Genomic DNA, 26,167 nt, shown 5'->3' with positions numbered 1-26,167 from the left:
CATATTTTCCACTGACATGTTAGGGTTTTCTCCTCTGAATTTTGTGTTCCTATTCACTGGAAACTAAAAAGTTGAGATTCCTATATTTTCTCTTATGAATTAATAGGGATTATCCCTTATATAATGTTACTATTAGCTCTTGATTCACTTTGGATACTGCATAACTTTTATCCCTTCCTGTTACTTAATGCAGTAACTTTGTCATGGTTGTCTGCATCATATAGAAACCCTCAATTTTGTTGCAATCAACTTTCTTTTACTTTGTGTTTCTGGAGTTATTTCCATACATTTGAAAATTATATTGATTTTTATAATTTAATTTTTGTCAGGATTTTATTTTATTGTTTATCAAAATATATTTTCTCTGTGTATCTGTGGGTATCCTGGAACTCACTATATAGACCAGGCTGACTTCAACCTCAGAGATCCACCTGCTTCTGCCTCATGAGTCCTGGGATTAAAGGCATGGGACACTACTGCCTAGCTTTCTTGTCTGGTTTTAAAATTACTTTAGATTTGTATTTTTATGTGCCGCAAAGTTGACATTTTTCTTATGTTATGAAGATTTCCAAATATATAGTTATTTTAAGTTTTCTTTTTTCTCTTTCACTTGTATTTCTGTCATTTAACATGTTCTCAACATTACTTGGTTTGTTTCTGTGCTTCTATTGATCTAACATTAAATAACTTTGAAAAATATGGAAACCAGCTATTATTGAAGCTCTCTAAAATCCATATATAGTTTAAAAATTAATTATCCTATAATGGGGAGACAATACTACTCCCAAATGTCATAGGCTATCAAATCAAAAGTCTAGTGACAAGTGTGGGTTACCTTTTCTTGAATTGTTGGTAGCAGAATTTGATAGACCTCAAACAGTACAGACTATTGTCATTGATCTTGATTAATTCCCAGAACTTGGTGGTAAGTCCCACATATTTGAGTGACAGAACATGGAGAATTCAGTTGGTACAAACCTGGAAGCTTCCTCCTTTCTGGCTATCTTTCACAGTGTCAGAGGGTACTACGCTCACTACCATGGAAGAAAGTAATCAACAGTCTTACCCGGCTGTGAACACTGCAAGCTTCAGTACCAAGTGATTTGGCAAGATATGCCCATTAGTGCAATAATGACATGAATATTGTCAGAGTTACCAGCAACTTTAAAAAACTCGATTTAAGGTCCATTCCAGAAGCTCGATTTAAGAGCTCATGCCTGGTATTTTAGCTGAGCCAAGAACTCATGACTTGATAGCTCATAAGCCCTAGGGAAGAACCTACTATATTGTTCTGCTAAATGCACACAATACTAAATTGCCTCCTAAATATTTTTCTTTAGGCCCATAGATTAGCACAACAGTCAGCCCTCAGTAGAGAAGCTTCTATCTTGTAGGAGATGGAGAAGTATAGAGAAGTACAATGGTCAAAGTGCAGAGAATGGGACTGTGGAGGGCTTAGAATGAAACATCTATATCACCTCCCTTCTTCCCAAGGCTGAGGGAGCAGAAAGATCATAAGAATGAGAGGATGACTACAGTCAAACAGCGCTTTCCAGACATAACAGGGCTGTTGCATACATGAACTGGAATCGGCTGGGACTGAATGAGTGAGACTTGTACAAGATCAACCCAATTTTGTGTACTCCTTTTTTTCTAAACCTACTGAGTTTTCTTTTTTTTTCCTGTCATTTAAAAAATTTATTTTACATACCAACCGGTTTCCCCTTCCTTCTCTACTCCTGCTTCCTCCCACCACCTCCCCCCACCCACTCCTCCTTTGTCTTCACTTAGATTGGGTAAGGCTTCCCGTAGGAATTAACAAAGCATAGCACATCAAGCTGAGGCAGGACCAAACTCCTCACCCTCATCAAGGCTGAACAAGGCATCCCACCATAGGGAATAGGTTCCAAAGAGCCAGCTCATGCATCAGGGGACAGGTCCTGATCCCACTGTTAGGGGGTCCCACAAAAGACCAAGCTATCCAATTGTCACCCAGATGCAGAGGGCCTATGTCAGTCCCATGCTACGTCTTCTTACTGTTGCCTGTATACGTCTAGGTGAGGGCTCATCCACTGGAACACAGGCAGCATGTCAGGGGTCACAGATGAAGAAAATAGATTCTCATATCCCCACCAGTCACCAATAGCTCCTCAATTAGGAGTAGTATTTAAAAAGTCCCTTTCTCATCCATGCTGGCGTTTAGGCTACTGTTTCACTGTAGTCATCTGCTACCTCTGGATCTTACAGTTTTTATGCTCTCTCTTCCATGATGATCCTTGAGAATTGGGGGACAGAGAGTACTATAGGTCTCCTACTTAGGCTGAGAACTCCACAGTCTTATTCTTAACACAATGATCAGTTGTGAATCATCATCTGCTGCAGAGAGAAGCTTCTTTGATGATGGTTGATAGCTACATTAATCAATGGGTAGAAAAATTAGTATGTAGAGACAACTTATAGTATCTTCATTAGTAGAATATTTGTAGTAGATTTTAGTAGATTTTCTTCTAGAGCCCATGATATACCAAGCACTGGTTTTTTGTTTTTGTTTTTGTTTTTGTTTTTTTTTGCCTCAGTTAACAGCACCAGGCACGAGTTCCATCTTCTGGGATTTACCTAAAATACAATCAGAAAATGGTTCAGTTTCCAGGACATATGACACTCACAACCACCTATACTTCCCAAAATAGTCATACCACTATCACACCAATGGGCATGTTCTGCTAGGCTAGTCATGATTGTAGCTTACAGGGTTTACAGCTGAGTAAATCTACCTATTACTCTTCTTGCACAGTAATATGCATAATACCTTCCAACTCAATGAAAGCTAGTCAGTAGGGATGAAGTATTCAGGTCAGTATCACCTCGATTTCTCAATGTTCAGTGGCTCAAGTATGTGGTATCTTCAGCAGCAGGATCTTACCATCAAGTTCAGGAAGGAAACAAAGATCATTCACAAGGGGTTATAGTGTTTTGGAGTTCTATGAAACCCTACTGATCAACAATATGAAGAGAAGTAATCCACACTGGGCACTGGCAGTAGTTCTCAACCTTCCTAATGCTGAGGCCCTTTAATACAGTTCCTCATGCTATGGTGACCCCCAACCATAAAATTATTCTGTTGCTACTTCATAACTGTAGTTTTGCTATGAATCGTAATACAAATATCTGACCTATAACCCCCAAAACAGTCATGGCACAGAGGTTGAGAACTGCTGGTTAATGGCATCTAGGAGATGTGTTATCCCTGGGTGTAGGGTAATTCCATTTAAAATCTTTTTATATGTGTATATATGTATGTGTATATGTGTGTATTTTTGAAGTTTACACAGTAGTAGGCTTCCACATATCACTGTGTGTGTCTATGTGTGGATATATGTGTTTGAGATAGGTGCCTGTAGCCACCAGAATGAGGAATCAGATCTCCTGGAGCTAGAAGTACAGATAGTTGTGTCATATGTGCTGGAGACTGAACCCATGTCTTCTTCAAGAGCGGTGAGTCCTCTTAACGGCTAAGTCATCTTGTCAGCTTCAGTCCTCTTTCTTTACAATCCCTGAATGTCCATGCAAGGACTTGTCCTCCTCAGCAGTTTGTTCTGTTCTCAAAAGGATAATGTCTCCTCTAGATTTGCATTTAACATTTCATGGAGCTATTTATAATCTCCTCAAGTTTTCCCGGCATGGCCTTTGCTCTGGCTGGACTACCTAATTATCACACCATGTTAAAGAAACCAAGCTCATTAGAAGCACCTCTTTTGGATTCTATTAGCTTCCTCTTTGCCCTGGCCAGCCATCTTACAAATACATGCATTTGAATAGGGAAACCTAGAGGCACGCTTGAAAAACTTCAAATCCTTCAGTACCCTTAGAAAGTACCTCAAGAGTCATGTGCTTACTAATGACCTAATTTTCATATATAAAGGACAGGACCTGATAGCTATTTGTAGCTCATTTAGGGTAGTTAATGAGGAGTTACCTAATGAAGAGGCCGAACAACAGCACAAGAGTTCTCTTGAATTGCCTTAATCATCTTTGTCTGATGAGAATCTATTCATCATTTTTTAACCTATTCAAAAGGATACTGAAGGTGTGACTCGTTTAGATATTTAGTAACATATTCAATCCAGTTTGGATTGCTTTTGTATACTGAAAAGGAGCCACTTTTTAATGAGTGCATTTCTACCTTATAATTCTCTGGGAAGATAAACATGCTATTTAAGAAAAAGAAATGAGCTCAGAATTGTTAAGCAGCTTCATAAATGTTCAGCAATTTTGTATTTTCCCCTTGCTTTGTCTGCACATCTCACTTTTCTTTCCAGCTTTGGTTGGGTTCTCTTAAAAGTCACTGTCTCCTGGAGCATGTAATTTTAAGTTACAAGACAGTGAAGTGACATATTGCAACACTGGAATTGTTGAGTCAGGCCTTCATAATTTCACAACTGTTAAAATACTCACATTGGAAACTATGACTAATTCCCTCTAATTCTCAAAAGCCCTCTCAAGAGAAAACTCACATTTTGTGCTACTCAAATGCCATAAAAACGACTCCCTCCTGGCTCCTCGCTCAGCTCAGCATGTAGCAGCACAATAGCAGGTTGGCGCCCAGAAGCAACTGTGGGCCGCATTAAAAGCTGGCCCCTTAATTGTGCCTGAGAGATGAATAGAGTAGAACCCACTGTTCAGACCCAAGGTTGAAAAAATTGTTTAACAGATTCTGTTATGATTGCATCTTATAAGACTTCTACTAAATATTTAAGGACTTAAAAATAACTGGTTTTGATGGATTTGATGGTGCATTTAAATGGAAAATGTCAGATGCTGAAATTTGGGAAATTATAAAATTGAGTTCTTAAGAATCTTTTAAATTGTTTTTTTTCATTTTTTATGTGTATGGGTGTTTTGCCTGCATGTAGGTCTGCACACTAGTAGGCTTGGTGCCTGGCAAGGACAGAATAGGGCATTGGATCCCCTAGGACTGGAGTTACAGATGGTTGTGAGCTGCCATGTGGGTCCTGACGAATTTTATCCAAAGAAATGCTTTGGTGCCGCTGAACATGCTTTTAAAGTTCTCACAGATAACTCAACTCTCTCTTGCCTTACAGAAATCTCCATGTGGGGAACCAGTTTGTTCATCAATTGCCATGGGCCAAGCCGATGTAACTTGCTGTCTCACTTATAAATAGGTACAGCAAGGAGCTGATGTTTTTGGTGTTTAAAACTGCCCTTTCTGCAAATGAATGGAAGTAGAGAAATCATTCTGAGTGAGGTAACACAGACCCAGAAAGACAAACAGGGTATGCATTCACTCACAAATGGATATTAACTGTAAAGTATAACCGCTCTATAATCCACAGACCCAGAGACACTAGGTAACAAGGAGGGTCCAAGAGGGGGACACACATATCTCCTTGGGAAGGGGAAATAGAAGTGATGTCCTGGGTGGACTGGGGGTGGCTGGGGATGGGAACTTGAGCGGTCGGGTTGGTGGGTGGATTGAGGGGGAGAGTACTGAAAGAGATGACTGGAAAGGAGGGCATTTCCAGGTCAGGTAGAAATCTTCAAGGATGACTCTAGCTAAGACAATAACAATAATGGATACTTAGCCTGAACTGGCCATCTCCTGTGGGCAGATTGGTGACTACCCCAATTATCATCAGAGAGCCTCATCCAGTACCTGATGGAAACATGCAGAGACCTACAGCCAAACATTTCATGAGTTTGGGGAATCCTGCAGAAGAGAGGAAGGAAGAATTGTAGGAGCCAAAGAGGTCATGGATATCACAAGAAAACCCACAGTAACAGCTAACCTGGTTCATAGGAATTCAGAGTCTGAACCGATAACCAGGGAGCTTACCTGGGACTGACCTGCGCCATAAATATATGTGGCAGTTGTGTATCTCGGTCTATTTGTGGGACTCCTAACAGTGTGAGCAGGGGCTGTCCCTAACACTTTGGCTGACTCTTGGGAACCTATTCCTTATACTAGATTGCCTTGTCCAGCCTTAATACAAGGGGAGGTGCTTAGTCTTACCACAACTTGCTTTGCCATGCTATATGAATAACCAGAAAGAGAAAAGGAGTAGATTGAGGGGGGTGTAGAGGGGAGGTGGGGGCAGAGAATGGGAGGAGAACAACAACAAAAATCCAAAACAAAACCTGTCCTTTCTGAATTGTCTGACATGGATACATGCATTGCAGCCACTTTCTGCTTGATGATGAAGACAGGTTCTGAGAAATATTCCATTAGAGTCAGCTGATTTCTTATTTACATTTACACAAGCCTAGACACTCTAGGTCAGCCAGGAAATGTGGCCTCTTAAAACAATAGACACAGCAAAGAAAGGATGGGTGGGGCTGTTTCCAGCATCACATCACACACTTTTGCAGTAAAATATTTAGAAAAACAGGGGCACTTTCTGCAAAAAGAGTGTAGTAATTGTATAAATCAGCAGTGTAGCATTTTGTTATCATAATCAAGAAGTATAAACTGTCCATCATTTCATGTGCTCTATGCCTTTTTATTAAAAAATCTGCATATAATATATTTTAATTACATTGTTTCCCCTCCTCTGATTCCCCCATCCTACCCACTTCCCTACTTACCCAACTTCATGCTCTCTCTCTCTCTCTCTCTCTCTCTCTCTCTCTCTCTCTCTCTCTCTCTCTCTCTCTCTCTCCCTCCCTCCCTCCCTCTTCCCTATCTCTCTCAATACAAAGCAAAACAAAACAAAATCATAAAACAGAAAAACAAAAAGCAAAGTTCAAAACAAAACAAATAGCACCCAAATACCCACGGAGTCTGTTTTGTGTTAGTTAACTACTTTGGGACATAGGGCCTGCCCAGGAGTGTGGTTGATATACCCAGTGACACTGCATTGGAGAAAACTGATTTTTCTCTTTGTAGCAGGTATTAATTGCAGATAGCTTCTTGGTTAGGGGTGGGACTTTGTGTCTACTCCCTTCTCTCAGCGCTGGGATTTTGTCTGGGGGGGATCTGTGCAGGTCCTGTGTGTGCTGTCACAGTCTCTGTGAGTTCATGTGTGCATCAGCCCTGTTGTGTCTGGATGATGCTGTATTCCCTTGGAGTCATCAACCACCTCTGGCTCTCACACTTTTCCTATCCTCTTCTGAACAGTTTCCTGAGCTTTGAGGGGAGGGGCTTTAGAATTACATCCCATTTAGGGCTGGATGCTCCAAAGTCTCTCACTCTCTGCACACTGTCCAGTTGTAGGTCTCCATGTTAATTCCCACCTACTGCAAGAAGAAGCTTTTGTGATTAGGGTTGAGTGATGCACTTATACAGGGGTATAGCAAAATGTCATTAGGAGTCATTTTATTGCTGTGGATGACCAGCAGAGCAGTAGGTATGCTTACACCAACACTACTGAAACCAGGTAAAGGAATGTGTAATGTCATCAGGTAAAAGGAACTTTTCATTGCCATAATAATTTTATGAGCTCCTGTGTATGGGGGCCTTTATGAACTAAAATGCTATGAATGGCACTTGGCTAGTACTGCATTAATGATTTCACAGATGAGAACACTGAGGTGAAGGGTAGTTAGGTAGGCTCATTTTGCAAATAAGGAGATTGTCTCATTAATTTTAGTCTTTGTTGCTTTTGGCAGGTAATGTCTATGGTGTGCCCAGTTCATCCTCTAACTTTCCTGGTGGCATTTTTTTTTGTGTACCAGATGACTTAGGGGTGTTTCTCTTTCTCCCAGTATTGGGACACAGGAGTCTTCTTGATCTATACTACCAGAAAGCAGGAAATGCTGGGGGAAGTTACATTTTCCTAAATCACACTGTATGTCTCTCTTTGGTGATGGCCAGGGAGTGTTATTACCTTCTCTTGGTCCTGTCTTGCAGAACACAGGCTCCCAAGTTTCTTCTGCAGGAATTAACTTGACTCTGCCCCCTCCTTGGCCTCTTCTCTTCCTTTCTGTTTATTGGCTCTCCCTAGATCCATGCTAAACTTGCCTCAAGAACCCAAGCTCAAAGTTTACCCTTTTTTCTGTGGTTTCTATGGGAGAAAATTTTTGTGGGGTGTGATGATGAGTTTTCAGTCACACACACAAACTTACTTGCAGCAAGTACCAGTTTCGGGAATTTTATAAAAGAAAACAAAATCTAAATGTGTAGATGCATTTCCCCTTGGCATGCAGCTTGCCCATGATACCTGAGGGGGTATGTTTAACCTCTATTTCCTCTTCCCAGGGTGTGATCATGTACCCCATGACTGTTAGTAGAGTGGTCCAGTGGAGAAAGTCCAGTGTGTTTATTCTCAGGTCATCTTTTGCATTTGATCCAGCCAATCCATTACTGTTCTGTCTCTGCCCACTAACCCTATTGTCCCACATGTCCTCATGGCTCCGACAAGTATAATGTGCCTTCTAGTCCTCAAAAGAAGGGTGAAGGCTGTCATCCTGTGGCATTTCTCTCTGAGAATTATTGTCTAACAAAGGGCAAGAAGTGATTAGGTCTAGGAATCAAGAAAAATGGATTCTGTTCTTAAAATTTGGGGGATGTAGAAGTTGTAGGGCAAGCAGGTAAGTCTTAAGGAAAGTCTATGTGTATGTTCACATGTTTAAAACCATAGAGACTGCTAATAATGTGAGCCAAATTCAGCAGACTATGGAGTGGAATTTGGGGCAGATTTCATTCTCAATACTGGGGAGAGTGATAAATGACTATGGAGACAGATCCTGGATGTTGATGGGACTCAGATCAATAAACAGTGTTTTCTTCTACCCAGAGAACACAGAAGATCTAGGTTCTAGCAAGCTGATAAGTGAGAGCATGAGAGCAAGTCTTCTACAGCTTACAAGCAAAACAATATGGTGACCACAGCAACTACTTCCAAAGAAAAGGTTTGCTTTTCTAGGAGCACCTCTGTTAATTCTAAAGGATAAGAGTCTAATTTATTAAGAGATTTATTTTATGTGTATGAGTGTTTAGCCTGTGTGATGTACAATGCCTGTGGGGTCCAGAAGACAACCAGGGATTCCCTGGGACTGGAGCTATAGATGCAAACCATTACAACTGAGTTATCATGTGAGTGCTGGGAACTGAACCTAGGTCCTCCCTAAGAGCAGTCACCTTCTCTAAGGTGCTTCTAAGATGAGCCACCTTCCTAGTCCCTGATAGTTTGTCTGTTTATTTATTTTACTATTTGGTTAGTTTGCTCACTTACTTATCTTGGCATTAGACTGGGAAGGTGTGGTGATATCTTGTTTGTAGAACAAATAAAGTTTGCCTGAAGATCAGAGGGTGGAGCTAGCCACTAGCTCACCATAGAGGTCTGGAGGTCTGTACAGACAGACAGGAAGTGAGATGGCTGTCGGAGAGAGGAATATAGTCAGGAGGATTTTGTAGAGGTAAGAGCTATAGTGGCTGGCTGCTCTGCTTCTCTGATCTTTCAGCTTTCACCCCTAATATCCAACTCTGGGTTTTTTATTATTGATCATTAAGAACTCACATTACAGGAAGGAGTTTCTCATCTTGATAACTTGTGCAGTTTGTGGCTATGCTCACCATCTCTGCTCTTTCATTCTCTGCCCTCATAAAGTGGCTGACAGAGACCCACACTACTGAAACTTGTTTTGTGTCTTCTGATTTTGAACTTGGAGAGAGGCCTTCCTAGGAGCCTTCTAATCAGAAGTCCTCCATGGCTACTGTCTATGGGTTGTTGGCTCCAGAAGTTGTTGCTCCCAGGGTTGGACCTTGTGGGGGTTACTGCCCTATGCCCCCATCTCTATATTATAGAGCAATAAATTCTATGCCTGATCTAGGCAGCAGGTCCTGGGATCTTGGGTAAATTCTGATTCATTCTTTGCTATCTGTTGGGAAGAAAAAAAAGAACAGAAAAGCCTTGAGGCTGAAACATGGTGGCTTCACACTCAACTTTGGCCTCTCTCATAGTGAGTGGATTTTGAACTTATCTCACATAAATTCTTTTCCTCCTAAATGAGGGACCATGATACTTCTTTCCTCTATCTTAAAAATTACATGTATCAACATACTGGAGATGTTTTATAAAGTGTGAAATGCTTCATATAGATACAATCCACAGCCCTTCCTTTGACTAGAATTTAAGATGCTCCATGTTTGGATCATTATTCTAAGAATGTCTTAAAGTCACCCAAAATGAGAATTTATATCAGGAAGTATAAAAGATGTAAGCATCTTCTACAATACAGATGGAAGAGACTGCTGAGGACAGAGGTTATCTAACACAATGTGCTAGTATAATGAGGACATTGGATCAGGGACCTGGGGAGAGAGCTAAGAGGAAGAGGTGTGTGAGCCTCCACATGTGTACATAGCTGAGTGTGCACATGATCATGTGGTGTGTGTGTGTGTGTATGTGTGTGTGTGTGTGTGTGTGTGTGTGTGTATACTGTAGGGGAAGGAGAAACTGTAATGTACCAAGCATTTTATGTGATCATGTGTATGTGTGTGCATGTGATCATTGGTGCAGTATGTACATATGATTGTGTGTGTGATGCGTATGTGTGCATATGCAATAGGAGAAAAAAACCTTCACTGTGATAAGCATTTTACGTGATTTTATTCCTTTCTTGTACTTATTTTGTGAGGTAGGGGGGTGAGTCTTTCTCCACACACTTTGAAAAATTGTGGTGGATGTTGAACTCTCCATGCCAACCTTAGTGCACAGTGCAGTGGTGCTCCCTCTGCTCATGTCACTGTGAATATCCCCTCCAGGCCTTCTCCGTCTCAGAGAACAGAAATTGGACCCACATCTCTCACTCCAACTCCTCACATTCTACTCTCTGTCTCTGAATTTGGCTATTATAGGAGTCTCTGATATGTGGATCCACACAGCATGCATCTTTTTCTCATTGCTTTATTTTACCTTAATTTCCTCAAGGTTCCATGTTGTACCAAGTGTCATACTATCCTTCCTTTATAGGCTAAGTAATATTCTACCATGTATTTTATTATTATTATTGTATAATTGTTATTCTCCATGAATGGTGTGAAAATGAACTCGCAATAGTTTTTAGGGTGATTTTTGTTTTTGATTTTTGCTTTTTTCAAGACAGGGTTTATCTGTGTAGCCCTGGCTGTCCTGGAACTCACTCTGTTGATCAGGCTGGCCTCAAACTCACAGAGATTAGCTTGCCTCTGCCTCTGGCATGCTGGGATTAAAGTTGTGTACCACTACTGCCTGGTTAACCAGATTTAAAAAGGAATGCTTTATCTGTGTATTGTGTATATGCACATGAATGCGTGTGCATGACATGTGTGTATGCACCATGGTATGTGTCTGGACATCAGACCTGAAAGACTTGGTTCTTTTCCTTCATCAAGTGAGTCCCAGGAATGAAGCTCAGGTTGCCAGACATAGTGACAAGCACCCTCCTCACTCCCTGAGTTAGAGGCTGCCTCTGCTCAGTGCATGTCATGCTTGTGCCATTGGAGGAAAAGTGTTAAGTGAATGAATCTCTACTGTGCATTCCCTAAATCACAATCTCACATCAGCCAAGAACAGCCTTCCTCACAGTCTGTATTTGGGGAGGAGGAGCCTAGACAGTGAATGGCTGAGGTGCCTATGGAGAAACTGGAACAAAAGAGAGGGCATTAAGGACATGCTTTTTGATGTGAGGGAAGTCCACAATGAAGCACAAAGTGATAGAATACTGTTAGGTGTCAGGAGTGTGACTTGATCTCAGAATGCAAAGACACAATGCACAGACATATTGCAGGTTAGTGTGCACAGGAGGCCACTGTTCGAACCTACTGGGACTTAGAAGCATCAAAATGTGTGGCGAATGCAGGAACTCTTAGGAGAGAGACTAGAGAAACTGGACCCTTCAGCCAATCATAAGTCTTATTCTCTGTGCCCTTCAGCACAGAAACACAGCTCTTTGCAGCTTCTCTAGGATCTTGGGTCTACTTTTGTGTTTATTCATCCAAATTGATCTGTTTTGTATTTTGAATAGACCAGAGTAGGAGGCAGGGACAGGGATGTCTGAACACAGGATGTACATAATGTTGGCCTGGTTATGGGCGACACCTGTCTCTGTGGGACAATGCCCCTGCCTGGAATCTAAGTTTTTTGTGTTTGACACTGAAAATTAAAGCTGTACCATATTCTCTAAATGGAAAAACTCACATGCGGCTGAAGGGTTGGAAGCTGGAGGTTAAACCTATATCTATAAAACAAAAAGGTAGCACAGGAGGGAGGCTTGAGCACTGCTCTTAAAACAAAGCAAAGCAAAACAAAACAACAAAAAACCTTATGAGATTTTTCTGGGGTTGGGAGGAGAAAAGTTGCAAACAACTTTGCTTCAACTAGCAGGGAATAGAAGTACAGAGGAGAGGGGAAATGGTACTTACATCCTTGACCTGTCCTACTGGATGGCGCCTCCCTGTGTTTTCACAGCCCTTCCTTCAGCTCTTACCATGACTTGAGGGTGTTGGTCCTGCAAACCCTATCTGGAAAGTGTGTAAGATCAGCAGCTTCCATGGAAAGATGAGTAGACAATGTCAGAGGAGATGAGAGCTGAGACTGGCTCTCAGTTGTTGCCAAGTGACTCTGTGTCATGATACGTTCCAGAGAAGACGACCTGGGAGCTAGGCGAGTGAGAGATGCACCACTAAGGCATGCATGCCTGTTTGCTCTAACTGCGTGGGCTTGGTATTTGTGTCCCTGCTGGAGATGAGAGAATTGACTCTGAGGTGCTCCCTGGAATGCAGAGGGAGTTCTCTTCTCTGAGAACACAGTGCGCTGGCCTCCTGGACTCTGGAGGTTTGAAGAAGGCACTTCCTGTGGAGTAACTGTGGAAGATCCAGTGTTGAATATTTTCCTACACATCAAGGAGAGCTCATGTCCCATTCCAAGCTCACAAAAGAGGGCATGAGGTCCAGCTTAATGGACACCTTTGAAAAATGCCTGAGCAGAATCTTGCATAACTCAAATGTGGCATCATTTCAAGTTGCGGAGTTTCTCAGCCTCTCTTAATTCAAATTTCTTCTGCTCAAGGTACCAGTCTTACATGACACTTATATGTGATTTGATCTCACTGATAAATATCATGGTACAAACAAATTACAATTTTAGAAAATGATTTTTTTTTGTTTCCCAATCGGCAAGTCTTCACCCCCCACTCTCATAGACCTTGCCAGGAAAATTCCTTTCTCTTGCAACTGTTGGAAAAAACCTACTCAATAGTTCTTACAGAAGATGGAGGAATAGATTTTTGAAGAAAGAGTTGTTTAAAATCTGTCTCAGGAATATTTGGTGAATCTGCCCTGGTGATACAGCCTTGTGTTTCCAGGTACCCTGGAGTTCAAGGCTTCCCTGGGCTACAGAATGAGTTCAAGGTCAACCAGGATAATTTAATGAGAATCTGCTTCATAGAAGCAAAAGTAACAGTGAAAACATGCTGGAAGGGGCGTAGTGGTCAAGTGTGTGCTTAATGTAATCAAGTTGCAGGGAGGGTAGGAAGGAGGGTGGGAGAGAGGGAGGGAGTGAGGGAGGGAGGGAGGGAGAGTAGGAGGGACGGAGGGAGTTGAATGGATGAAGGTTCTAACTGAGTTGATCTGGTTGGAATAGGAAATCTGTGGTTAACAAGCTATTCCAGATAATTCACCCACATTATGGGGTCAGTGGTCTAGGCCAGGTGAAGACCTTGTATTCTTTCCTGTCACTGTCTCTCCTAATACTAGCTCCCCAGGGTGGGCTGTAGAAAATCCCCCAGACTCAGCTGTCTCCCCTCACCTAGCCAAGCCCCTGTTAGACAAATAAAAGGTAGCCCTTTAAAACAGTTTGTTTTCAGGAGCTCCACTGCAGGGCATTCAGTTAATGTGGACATATGCTCACATAGCTCATCACTCCTTCTAAGAGCCTTGCAGAGCTGTCACACAGGCAGAGGAGCTTCTGGCAGCCAGATGGAAAATGGGTCATGGGATGAGTGATGAGGCTTTTCCTAGGACATTTCTGAGTGCCATGATTCTGCAGGAGACAGAGAACCAAAATCCATTGGGGGGGAGAGGGTCTCACTAACCACACTGCATGGTGGGTGGGGCTGTTGCTGTTTCTTCAGCTCTCTGGGTTAGGGGACCAGTAGATGTGCTGGTTGGAAAGGGGATCCTAGGCGAAGTCACACTCTCAGGCCATCTCTCTTTCCTGTTGTCATCTTATGTTCAGAAAGATCACCTTGAATGATGGGCTTGCAGTCTCTGCCCTGAGCTCTGTCAAAGCCCCACATCTCAGCTGCTGCTTGTCTGCTAGATGGCTCTCAGATTAGAACACATTAGAGTCCACCTCAAACAGTACTTCCTCGCAAATCCCCATTTTCACCATCCTTCCTTCCTCATTCATTCCTTTCTAACTTTCCTTCCCACACTCCCTTGTTTAAGCAATAGCTGCCAAAGACTGCTGTCAATCATCTGACTGCTGCTTAAATCTGATACCTTAGTAGGAAACTTGATGAGCAATTACCAGAATTACACAGAAATCTGCAGCCATGTAAAACGGAACTTCTGTATCGCTCCATGGTACCACGCCACCTTTCAAACCCACACTTGCCTCATCTGGGTGTTGGAAAACCTTGGAAAGCAGAGCTGTAGAGATGACTAAAGGGATCTGGCAAGCCCACAAGGACAAGAGCAGGGTAGAGGAAGAGGGTGGTGCAGTGAGCATTTCTACGTTTAGTCTTGGCCTTGTTGCCTTAGCAGTTTGATACAGGTTTCACAGAGACAGCCCCTGTTTCTTGACAATTCTCTTAGAAGCTGGAGTCTATCCCAACAGTAGTCTTGAAAATAGCCACCTGTTATACCTTGAATTTGAAATGTCTTTCACAGGCCCTGCATGTTTCAAATACTTGTCCACCAGTTGGTGGTACGATTTGGGGAGGCTGTGAGAGCTTTGGGGGGTTGGTGAGCCCCGCTGACTGAAGGGGCTCACTGTTGAAGGGCCTCTGAAGGTTGTACCTGGCCCCAGTCCCTGTCCTGCTGTCTCTGCCTTTTGATCACCCTATTTGGTGTACACCCATTGTTGTCTAGGACTCATCCACACCTTGCCCTCTGCAGTGAACTGAAACTCTGAGCCAAACAAATCTCTCCCTTCATATGCTGTCTCTTTCTGGTGTTTTCTCACAGTAGTTGACACACCATTCCTCGGTCAGCTGACTTTTGTTACTTTTATTTCCCCTGAGGAAAGGTCTACAGACCTCCGGAATCAAGTCTCAACAAGATAAATGGAGCAAGGAGTTTGTGTTAAATGCAAAAGGCTTGAGCAAATGTCCACAGTATCTAATTCCAAGTCCAAAATATGAGGAGTGATTAATATAATTATTACCATTAGTAGCTAAAAATAATATTTACTAATATATTTATATTTGTTGGCATTGCTCTCAGTTCTTCCATCTGTCCTATTAGTAACTGTTCATGATGAAGCAACATTTTGTTTCTTCTATGGCAGTTAGCTTCTGTGGATGTTAGCTTCCCAGCTAGGAGCTTCTGGATCAGTGCAGTCAGCTTTTGCTACCTAGTTGGGGGTTTGAATAAAAATGATACCCATAAGCCCATAGGGAGTGGCACTATTAGGGTGTGTGGCCTTGTTGGAGAAAGTGTGGCTGTTGGGGAAGTCCTGTGCATTTGTCAATAAAGACTGTCTGGCCAATAGGAATCTAGATAGGTGGGGCTAGGAATCTAGGAGGATTCTGGGAAGAAGAAACACAAGAGGGTTCGAGATGTAACCGCCATTGGGGTAGGAAGCCTGGAACTATTCTCCGGTAAAAGTCATACTTAGATTAACAATTATGGGGTAATTACTTAAGTCAGAGCTAGCCAGTTAGAAACAAGCAAGGCCAACAGCTTCATAATTAATACAGCGTCTTGTGTGTTTATTTGGGGACTACATCGCGGCAGAGCCCAGGCGACTGGCGGGTGATAAACCAAAGCAGCTAGCAAACAAAAAGCTTCTCTTAACAGAATGGTTGTCAGGAGTGGGATTGAATTTCCACGCAAAACAACAAAAGCTTTAAAGGAATTTTAAAAACAGAAGAACAGAGAGAAGCACAGATTTTGGTAGCAGCATTTTTCTCAGGTGTGCTCTGTTTTGCTAACGACAAGCCGAGATTCACGCGGCTCGTTTACTGGAGTCTTCCTGACTTGGCATAAAAAGAAAAAGAAAAAAAAAAAACCAACAAGGTCCTTTTAAGAGACTCTGCTAACGATTGAAAGGTGTGTACGTACAGCTGGAAGTGGCAGCTTTTGCTGGATGTCAGCATGGACTGAGGCGGTAAGCTGGAATCACGCTTACGCCCGCCATCTTGAAACGGCAGTTTAAAACAGCCGCGGTTTTACAAATAAGACACGTGGCCAGAAAAACATAAAGATTTACAGTAAAGTCAGACTTGGATAAAGAAAAACCTCTAAAGGTTTACAGTGTGTTTAAAAATATACGTGAGATTAAGAGAGAAAATAAAACAGCAAAGTGGTATATAAATACAAAAGCTGGCGTTGTGGTGGCGCACGCCGGTAGGATTTACTCCAGAGGCAGAGGCAGGCAGATTTCCAAAGAGAAACCCTGTCTCAGAGAAAAATAAATGAAAGTGAAAGAAATAAAGTAATAATAGATAAATAAATAAACCACGTAAAGATGGAAATCACACAGAGAGTCTGGATACTGTACACTATTGTGTTTTTCAGTTTTTTCATTGCTAAGGAAGGAGCAACTGCTAAAGTACATTTGATTATAAATGCTGCTAAATTAATACAACTTATATCTTTTGAAAATACCTTGACTTCAAAATTTAAGCATAAGGATATGTTACCCGGAAAAGGAGTTTTTATGTTTCTACAGAAAATGAAAAGCTAAAGATTCCTTCCAGGTTTCTGTGGTTTCACGAACCAAGATCCCCGGAAGCAGTGGATCAGATGTTCCAACAATTGAAACAGCTAAGATGATGCAGTTTTACAGGCTCCGAAAATACGGACTGATACAGGTTTCTGAGTTTTGTCATGATCCCCATGGTATGAACAGCGCCCCCTTCCAGCAGGAAGCAGTTTGGAATGAGCGACGTCCCAATTCCCATCTTGTTTATAAATCTTTGTTTTCATTTAAATGGGATTGTTTATAATTGGTTAATGATCACAACCAATCTCCTTTTAATGGCAAAAAGGGGAATTATGGTATGGGTATTGTTTTTCATTTATTGATACAAATTCAAAGTCAATTTTGTGATAAGTATATTTCTCCTCTTGACTAAGTATTGTACTTATACTGTTCTTTTAAAATGTAATGCATAATTAAATACAGACAATAGATAGTTACTTATAATAGTCAGAATTTATAGTTAGGTAAGTTAGGTTTTCTGGATATATAGAAATGTATTTGAGACAGATAGATAGTCTTCAAACCTCTCAAAGACCTTCAGAAAAATGGCATTTAAAATGGTTTAGGGTATTTCTTGGCAATGAGAAATGTCTGCTCCTGGCAGCACCAATTATGTCTGAGAGGAAAATGGGCATCGAAGAAACTCGTTATGGAGTTTGCTTTCAACATGGCAATATTAGCCATTTGGGCAAGAAACTGCTCTTGCATAGACTGTTTGACTGTTGTTGTATAAACTGGACATGCAGGACCCACAGAAAAGTGACTGCTGAACTCAGTCTTACAGGGTTCCTGCTTCATGCAAGAGTCTAGGAGACGTTCTGCAGGACAAAGACAAATGACTGACAGACTGCCAATGCAGATGGACAGTTTGAAATTTCCTGCTTTGCTGAGAAATCTTCTGGACACATTGTGGCCTATGGGCTGAAGATGGATGCCCCAATGTTACAGAGGAACTTCGGGTGACTGTCCAGGCAGTAAGATGTCTCTGTCAATCCTAGTGTTTATATATTATCCTTCTGTGTGGTCTTTGATGGAGTTGAAGATGGATAGTTATAATTATAGTTTTCCTTAGTTATGATAAAAGATACATATAGAACTTTGGACTCACAAGGATGGGATGGATGATATTTTCTTTTAATCTTGCTAAAATATTGTAACTATGTTCTTACTTGATAACTGTTCTGTTATATACAATTTGACTATGTTAAAGTTAAGACCTTTCTTTTTGTTTAAACAGAAAAGAGGAGATGTTGGGGGAAGTCCTGTGCATTTGTCAATAAAGTACTGTTGAGCCTATAGGGAACCAAGATAGGAGGGACTAGGAGTCCAGGAGGATTCTGGGAAGGAGAAAGACAAGGAGTCGACATGTAACGCCATCGGGTAGGAAGCCCAGAACTATTCTCCGGTAAGAGAAATACTTAGATTAACAATTATGGGGTAATTACTTAAGTCAGAGCTAGCCAGTAAGAAACAAGCAAGGCCAACAGCTTCATAATTAATATAGCCTCCTGTGTGTTTATTTGGGACTGATGCGGCTCTGGAACCAGGCGGGTGGGAAGGCTCCTCTCAAAGAAAAAGCTTCTCTTAACATGTGGCCTTGTTGAAGAAAGTGTGTCACTGGGGTCGAGCTTTGAGGTTCGGATGCTCAACCCAGGCCCCTGCCTTACTGTCTCTTCCTGTTGTCTGTGGATCCAGATGTACAACTTTTAGCTACCTTCCCAGCACCATGTATGCCTGCATGTCACCATGATGATAATGGACTAAACTCTGAATTGTAAGCTAGCCCTAATTAAATGTTTTTTCTCAATAAAAGTTGCCATGGTCATGGTGTTTCTCCACATAATAGAAACCCTAACTAAGACACTGTGCATTCTTTTCATTTCCTCCTTGATCATTTTCCTTCCTTAGGCTCATTGTATTCGGTAAGGGATTCCCAGTGTTACTCAGCTCCAAGAAGAGTGATTTTCTGCTTTAGATCATCAGTGCTCCAGGACCTAGTTGTTTCTTTCTTCTGCCCTGGATTTTTACAGAGTAATGCTTATTGATCATGATATTCAAAGGGTAGCCTCAATGGAATGGTTTGCTTGAGATGAAACCATTGCTTACAAGAGCAAGACTCTGGTTTAGGAAGTCATCTGTGGAAGCCATTAAAGATTATCTTCTGCATGAGCTTGGCTTGAATCCATATTCTGGGGCATGGTGCTTCAGCACCATGTGGAGTGGCTGGTGTGGGAGAATCTTGCAGACAGCTTGATGGCTCTCATAGAGCTCCAGTAACCCCCAAGGGAAGTAGACATCTGTGCAATTGGGTGGTAGGTTGGGCAGTGTCTCTGGGGAGGATGAGGATAACCCTATCCCTGATTCTGTAAAAACACAAGTCATGCTCAGGGGCTGGTGTCTTGTGTCCTCCAACCTGTGGCTTCTGACTTTCATGTAGCCTGTGTTTGTAGAGGGAGAAACTTGAGTGTTAAGAAGCCCTCATGAATCATCTGCTTCTTGGCTTCCCCATGGGAGCCATTGTTGGTGATTTCATCTTTCTTATGCGACTTTTAAGATTCTTGGGAAGGCAAAAAAGAAACGCTTTTTTTGGTTGTGTCCCACTGGGACACCTTATAAAGAAATAGTGGGACTGAAAAGAGGGGAAACAGAACATAAATTCTGAAATGCCCTAGAATGCTCTGAGTTTAGAGTCAGTGTTGGAAATGGACATAAATCATATTCCCCCAAAGGGGAAAACACCCTTCCCATTAAAGAAGCCCATAAATAAAAGGCACATTTTTTTGCATGCACTCAAATGCATGATTCTTAAGTGATTTTTTTGCTGGATTATGCTTCTTGATGTATATACCATCAATATTATTCATTTCCATAGGTGAGTAGGAAGTGGTATGTTAATGAGTTAGAGGCTTGATTTAACGTCTTTCAAAAAGCTAACATGCTTTTTAGTCAGTTGTCTGTTATTTTCCTTGTTTGGAACTAATTATTTTTCTGCTCTGTAAGAGAGTATGTCATTTTGTTATGTTTCAGTTTTGTCTTGCAAGGTTGGGATCAATGGCAGGCAAAGCAGGTAGGATGCATAACGTCTGGATCCCAAATCATGCCTTTCACTCAGCAATAGAAATGTCACCAAAGGGAAACATGGAGGGGCTTCCACTATACTGTGTCCTTAATCAAAAACAAACCAAAAATGTTTCTATACCTCACTCCTGAAGTAGCTTAGAAGAAATACTGGTGACCTAAGAATCTGTGTTAAGGGCTGGTGACATGGCTCAGTAGTTAAGAACACTTGCTGCTCTTGAGATGACCTGACTTCAGTTTCCATCAGCTTAAAACCACCTGGAACTCCAGTTCCAGGGGATCCAGCCTTCTTCTGACCTCCACTTGCACCAGGCATGTATGTAGTAGACATACATACATATGTACATAGATACATAATACATACATACATGAATACTCTCTCTCTCACACACACACACTCTCTCTCTCACACACACATACACAGTAAATATAATTTTGAGTTTTAAAAATTTTATGCCTATGAGGGTTTGCCCAAATGCATCTCTGAATACACATTGTGCAGTGCCCAAGGAGGCCAGAATGGTTGTCAGACCATTTGAGGCTGAAATCTCAGATGGTTGTGAGCTACCAGGTGGGTTCTGGGAATTGAACCTGGGTCTTCTGGAAGAGCGGCCAGTGCTCTTGACTGCTTAGTCGTCTCTCCAGCCTCCAAAGTAAAATTTGAAAAGAACCTTCTTCATGATATGTGCCATGCTGTAATATGAACATTTCTAGAGTGGCATACAAAACAACACAAAATCTCCTGGTTGGAATTATTCCTCATCATTGGAGGAGGAAACCCATAAAGCACACAATCAGGGGACAAGGGGAATGGCAGGAAAGAATGGAGTGAGTCCCATGAGAAGACACTTATGAGTTGGCCCCCACTGGCTGAGGATTGCTGTCCTGTCTCAGGTGGCCATCTCTTGAGAAGCTGCATAGTGTTACAGGACAGCACATCCTAAAGGGGAAAATGGAAGCGTTACCTACTGCCTCTGTAATTTAGTTGTTCCATGTGAGCCCCTGGGATTGATTCTCTTGCACATGACTGCACAAAATATCCTTAAAACTGTGACCAATGTGCTACTTGATGACTTTGGTACATTTAATTTACCCCTGGGCTGTTATCAATGACCTGGGTACCTGGTCAGCTGCTCCCAAAGTGGCAAACCATCTTACTGAATACATTTCATTGGTGACTATGAACTATGGCTATAGTTTTTGAACTATGAACCAATCATAGCTGCTAATCAAATTGTCCAAGTCAGTTGTAATGGACACACTTTAGCAACATGTGGTGTGGTAATTGAATGTAACTGGCCCCCATAATCTCATAGAGAGTGGCACTAGCAGGAGGTGTGACTTTGTTGGAGTGGGTATGGCTTTGTTGGAGGAAGTGCATCACTATGGTGGAGGGCTTTGACGTTTCCTATGCTCAGGATACCATCCAGTGTTTCAGTTGACTTCTTGTTGCCTGCAAGATGTAAGACTCCCAGCTATTACTCCAGCACCATGTCTACCTGCACACTGCCATGCTCCTCATCATGATGATGACAGAACCTCTGAAACTATAATCAAGCTACCCAATTAAGTGTTTCATTTATGAGAGTTGCTGTGGTCATGGTGTCTTTTCACAGCAATAGAAACCCTAACTAAGACACATGGCTAATGTTAACTTTATAGAATTTAGAAACACCATGGAGACACACCTCTGGGTATGTCTGGGAGAGTGCTTCCAGGGAGGCTTAATTAAGGAGGGAGGATCCATCCCAAATCTGTGTGGTACTGTCCTATGGGATAGGGATCTCTGGCTGGGTTTATTTTTGGTTCATTTGCCTGTATTTTCTCAGAAGTTTGTTATGATACTGAATCATCAAGAAAATGTGATTATGTTCCTTGTCTCGCTATTGCAGCCATCATTGGAGACATAATGATATACATGTGTTTTATGAAAATGCTCTGCCATCTCTTTGACCTGACTCTTGAATATAAGAGACCTGAGTATAAGTAGGAAATGATTGTATGAAGGCTGAATGAAGTAAAACTTAATAGAAAATGTCATTTAAAGTGATGGAAGGAGAGAAACTTTGATCCCCTGAAGAACTGGCCTCCATTCAAAGTTGTATAGAGAAGGAAATGAAATAACCAAGTTCATCTTTTAGGGTCATCCTCAGATCCTCTCCCTCTGCTGTGGCTCCCCTAGATAGCTGTAAGCTTGAAAGAAACAGGAGTGGATGAGAAGACCCAGTTTCTGAGCCTTTACACAAAACACCTGTAAACACCAACCCATGAAACACAGCTGGTTGTGGTGTAATGGATGGTGGCAGAGAAATAGAGGAGGCTGTACTATGCATTTCAGGCATTCCAACAAAAAACAAGAACTAGACAGAACAAAGTTGTTGGGAACCCGGATGCCAAACAGCCAGTTACAAGACCACACTGAAAAGCTGTTGTGTTCCTGACAGATAACAGATTGTGTGTGTGTGTGTGTGTGTGTGTGTGTGTGTGTGTGTGTGATTGATTATAAACATCAGCTGTGGTTGTGTGTTTCGTTGAAGCCAGGTGTTAACATAATATCTTGTCAAGGACACTTCGATTTCCACTTTAAACATGATTATAAAAAGAACCTTAAATGTTTAAGAGGAAGCCACAACAAACTCATGAACCTCATTCAGCTTCACAGGACTGAGGGGTTCTCAATGAATTAGGCTTTTGGAGTTCCTTGGAAGGACCTCGTAAGACGGCTTATTTGTGTGTAGCAAGTAGACAACCAACCCAAAGATGGAACCCATTATAATTAGAAAATGTGTTGTGAAGTTTGCTCCTGGCTTTGGCACCACCTGGACTCTGGGAGGCATATATACCAGTTTGAACTAATTGACCAGGCTTATTACAGAAGACAGGATTATCTGGGCTACCTCTCAGTAGGCCAAAACAGTTTGTACAATCACTAATGGATCCTGCTGTTCCTGGATTAAAGCCTTGGGACAAGGAGGAAAAACAACACAAAAACACGATTATAAAGCCACCTGGTTTATAAGACCCTTATGGTTTACAGGATTTGTTCAGCTGGTTGGTTCTGAGACATTGGGGGTATGGGTGAGATCAATACTTTAGGTTTGCCTCATCCTGCTGCTTGGAATCCTACGGAGAATAGTTATAATTAAATGTTGTATGAGACAAATCAAACAGGATTTGAGTCCTTGGAGGTCGAATTAATCATAATGATTGGCAAAGCAGATAGGGAAATTTGCCAAAAACCAGGGCAGTGTTAGAAGTAAAGGGTGTATATTCTGGCAAATAATTCTCCATGGTTCTCTTGTGTTTTTATATGCCTAAGAAGGAAGACAGTTGCAAGGAAGGCCTTTCATTCTGCATTATCTTTTCAAGGATGATTATATACAAACATGGAATCACTTGCAGTTCTTGACAATTGACTAGCACTTGAAAGTGGTATGCAATAAGTTAAAAATATGCAAATGTTCTTCAATAAAATATTTCGAACACCAAGAAAAAAAATAAAATGGACCCATAGAAAATAAAAGGAGAAAGTAAGAAAAGTGCATTTGTAACAAATAGCATTATGATATAATTAAACATAACTATTAGTAATAACACTAAATATAAATGATTCAAACACTTCAATTAAAAGGCAGTGATGGTCAAGAGAAAGGAAACTGTGTGATACATATATGAACATTCGTTATATAAACAAATGTTAAAAGTAGTTTCAAATAATAGAAAGAAGACATGTCATATGAATGAAAACAAAAGTAGGTTAGGTATACTATTTAACTAAATACGTTTCAGAAAAAGAAAGCATTACAAGTATTCAGTTAATCAGGAAAAAACCCATCAACATTTATGTAAAATCTTTAAACAGAGTTTTAAAATATATGATAGAAAATAACTTCACAGAAATAGCAATCTTTCTTCTACTAATTGCTAGAACACTTAGAAAACCATAAAGGTTGGATAGACTTTATTAACACTATCAACTAACTTGACTTAATTGCCATCCACAAAACATGTGTAGCTCCTGAGAGGTCTTCAACTTTGCCTTGATAAAGTTATGGGGGAAGCATGAAGCTATTCTTTTTTAAGGGGGTAGAGTTTGAGACAGCATTTCCCTATGTAGTCTTGATTGTCCAGGAACTTGCTGGACAGAAGCTAGATCAGGATGGCTTCAAACTCAGAGATCCACCTGCCTTTGTCTCTCCAGTGCTAGGATTAAAGGCATGTACCACCACTGCCAGGTGAATACCTCTAGTATTATTTGTGCCCTCCATCCCCTCACATGCCCGTGCCCTTGTTTGAAAACAAAGAGAGAGAGGTAGAAGCAGCAGCAGGTGCTCCCTGTACTATTATAGTACTCATAGAGGCCTCAGACATTGGGAATCTTGACCTTTGGTGGCAACTAGTATTATATTTCTCTGGTCTTATGTCTGAGAAGGACTTGACAACTGGCTGCAAGACCCCTTATACAGCTCAATAGTAGCTTCTGCATTGACTTGGGAGTCTGCATTTGTTAAGACTGTACTCTGGAGTTGGGAGGTATGAACAGTCAACATTTCTCAGGAGTTGGAGTGCCCCACAAAGTCATTTAGAAACTAAGAATGGCCAATCTACACTCTTTGAAACCTACTCCCTATGTTGGAATGTCTTGTTCAGCCTTGATGCAAGGGGGAGGAGCTTGGTCCTGCCTCAACTTGATATGCCATGCTTTGTTGATTCCCAAGGGAGGCCTGAATGGAGATTGAGGAGAAATGGATTTGGGAGGTAGTAGAGAAGAAGGGTGGGAGGAGAAGAGAGAGGGAAAACTGTGGTTGGTATGTAAAATAAATTAAAAAATGAAAAAAATGCCCAGGCTTACTTGGGCATAGATGTTAGATGATGATGATGATGATGATGATGATAAGACCCTTCTATTCTTCTGTCAAGGAATACTTACCAATAGATTTCTCAGAATCCATGGTTCAAGGCTCAGAAACTGGATACCTAGCTGTGGAGCACAGTGCCGCAGGAGGGAAGCTGAGTAAGAATTCCCAAGGCTACCTCTGGGGTCACTGGCTTCTCATCAGCTGGCAGGTGGTGGTTACTGATGCTCTGTGCTTAGAAACTGGAGCCTGGGACTCACATAGCAAGCACCATCCACAATTTGAAGTATTGCACTGCCTAGCCTTGGAGATGGGAATGGGCACAAGTTGCTAGTACTATCTCTGAGGCCACCGGGAACTTTTAGCGGTTGCAATGGTTGGTTTTAGTTGTCAATGTGCTTCAGATTCCTCTGGGGAGAGAGTCCTAATGAGGAACAGTTGTTTAGATCAGGATGGCCTGTGGGCATGCCTGTGGCAGATTGTCTTGATTGATAATTGATGTGGGAAGACCCACAGTGAATGTGAGCAGCTTTGTTTCATGGGACGGGCTGTAACTGCCTAAGAGTGAAGAAAGCTAGCTGAGGGTAAGCAAACTGGAGGCACGTGTACGTTTCTCTCTCTGCTCTTGACTCAATATGTTGTGACCAGCTGCTTGACTTCTTGATCTGACTTTCCCTCAGTGCTGGATTTGTATTGAGTGGAATAAAGTGACCTCTCCCCTCAGTTGCTTCTTGGTAGTGTAGTTCATCGCAGCAATATGAATGAAGCTAAGATGGCTGTCAAGTGGTCACCAAGGCTAACACTTTTAAACCATCAAGCTCCTGCTCACTTCGCTTTTGCCCTCACCTCACTCTGATACTTCTGTTTCTTCATTCCAGCTTAGTCCTAATTACTGGACATTAGCAGCAAAGGATTATTTGAGAGAGGGTCTAGTGTTACAACACTAGGGGAGGTATCACAGGACAATGTCTCCCAGCCCACTCATGACCCTGTGCAGCTTGCTTTTATGGCCTCACAAAGGACTTTTGGGGCCAACCATAGCCATTTGTTTTCAATGAACCACAGCCATTATTTTTTGGGGTCAACCATACCCTTGCCTCAGCATCAGTTGCAGTCTTTCCACCAGAGAAAGTGACCCCTTTCTGGCCAAGGAGGAAAAGGAACATCGTGACTTGTGATAGCAAACCCTGGATGAACTGTATCTATAGGAGTTGGGCCAGTCAGGGCAGCATCTGATGGAACTCTTGAAGCACTGACTCAAGGCATCTGTGGAGTGTGCAGGACACCTGGAACAGGCGTAAGGGTGATCCAATTGCTGTTAGGAAGATAGTACTTTCTTAAGGAAGCCTGGGCAGTAAGAGAGAG

The 26,167-nt window shown here is 41.8% G+C and overlaps 1 long non-coding RNA gene across 1 annotated transcript in view; it reads right to left on the bottom strand.

Moving 5' to 3' along the window:
• Positions 1–368: 368 nt before the first annotated feature.
• Positions 369–26,167, bottom strand: part of LOC110340232 — a 44,380-nt gene continuing 18,581 nt past the window's right edge. Inside the window, exon 4 of the long non-coding RNA XR_005880861.1 lies at positions 369–2,616. This is a non-coding gene — a long non-coding RNA (uncharacterized LOC110340232). The remainder of the gene's footprint in view (positions 2,617–26,167) is intronic.

The sequence above is a fragment of the Mesocricetus auratus genome, unplaced genomic scaffold, assembly GCF_017639785.1.
Source record: "Mesocricetus auratus isolate SY011 unplaced genomic scaffold, BCM_Maur_2.0 Super-Scaffold_100013, whole genome shotgun sequence".
Lineage (NCBI taxonomy): Eukaryota > Metazoa > Chordata > Mammalia > Rodentia > Cricetidae > Mesocricetus > Mesocricetus auratus.
Note: the sequence above shows the minus strand (reverse complement) of the source record. Positions and strands in the feature narration are given on the sequence as shown.